We start from the raw sequence: 1,730 nt of genomic DNA on the forward strand, positions 1-1,730 counted from the left end.
CGGTGAGCGCCTCACGTAAATCGATGCCGCTGCTCTGCGTTTCTCAGCGCGTCCATGCTTTGCGTTTTAGCGTGCGTGCATCGCCTTTTTCGATGCACGCAGCTCGTACTACGATCAATTTATCGACATCGAGTCGTGTCAGATCTACGTAAAGTAAATATGGCCACGCGCGTACGGCTTGTTTAATCGATCGCGGCTTTTCTAACTCGCTAGCACTAGCACCACTGACGTTGGAAAAATATTTCGTATATGCAAATCGATAGATTTTTGCCTGCTCTTTCCGATGGTTACATGAATTTTCCCGAAAAATGTATTTTTCACCCGGAAAAGCGGTCTCAAAGTCAGACGTGTTTTCCACAATGTTCTTCCAAAATATTCCTTACTTATAATTTACATCGAAATGAAGAAAATCTATTCAGGAGTATTGCGTAAAAATGTCATGTTGGGGAAACCATGGACTCAAAAATGCCGAGCGCGAATGTGTCGAAAAACGTGGTTTGGTGGCCGCGCGCGGATAAGACGGGTACGACGATCATTCAGAAGACTCGCACGACGTACAGTTGTGAGGTGCGCACGCCGAAGCTTGTTTATATTATGATGTTGCACCGCGATTTCCGATGCACGCACGTGAATACGCCGCCCTGAACGCTTCACAATACGTGAAGCATACCCGCATCGTGTTTCGACGTGCTCGCCTTAAAACTTAACGCGCGCGCCCGCCCTCTCGCGTCGCCGCATCTTGTTTTGTAGTGAGAATATTTCTCCGTGCAGGTCACCGCAAAAATACGAGACTGAAATAATTTTTTTTTCATAAACGGTTCACAGGATTGAGTCACGCCCATAAGAACCAGAAATAATTTTTAATCAACTTTGGCTGGGACCCGCGGTGCCATGTTAACTTCCCAGGGTCCTTTGCAAATTTATTCAGCAATTACAAAAATGAAGTCGACAGAATTTCTGAATTTGGTACATCATCAGGAGATTAATAATTACGCTTTAATTGCGGTGACACGATCAAGTAAGTTTCACGTGAATTTTCAAAGAGCAAAACCAATAAAAAAGTGTCTGTAGCGCCCTGACGCAGAAAAGTCTTATAATAATATTCAAATGACAAGTGATTTATCATTCTAGATCGATACAGCCGATACACGTTCAATTTGGATACGATAACAGTAAAAAAGTACCGTCACCAGCAATGGTTATTCGAAATTATTTGAAAGTCGAAGCAAAATTTTACTCATAGACAATTTACAATGATTTAAAAAAACCGTATTTATGTAATCGAGCAATTTGTCAATTTTCAAAATTTGATACGTCGAGCGAAATCGCTATTGATAATTAAAACGGGCGGGCGCATCTATCGCAATTTTGCGTACACACAAATGCACCGAGGAGTAAGCTCCGCTCGACTGTTGCGATGCAGCGCCGAGCTTTGCTCGTGCATGCACGTTCGCGTTTATACATATACGTGTATGAATTATCGTTTACCACCCACTCTGCGAATGCAGCGCAAAAGAAAAGGTGCACATACAGGTGATCGCACGTATATGCAGTGTCGGAGGTGTATAAGTGGGTTTCCAAGCAACCTCTTGCCTTGCCTGTACGCCCGGCGGGGGTGCGAGTGCGCGTTCATACCCGCCGTAGCTGCTGGCACAATGGAGCGCGAGCCCTTTCGCGTACCAGCGCGCCGACTCGTGTGTTTTCCTCTTTCTTTCTCGGCAGAGCCGAGA

This window comes from Trichogramma pretiosum, unplaced genomic scaffold, assembly GCF_000599845.2.
Source record: "Trichogramma pretiosum strain Unisexual culture from Peru unplaced genomic scaffold, Tpre_2.0 scaffold103, whole genome shotgun sequence".
Taxonomy (NCBI): domain Eukaryota; kingdom Metazoa; phylum Arthropoda; class Insecta; order Hymenoptera; family Trichogrammatidae; genus Trichogramma; species Trichogramma pretiosum.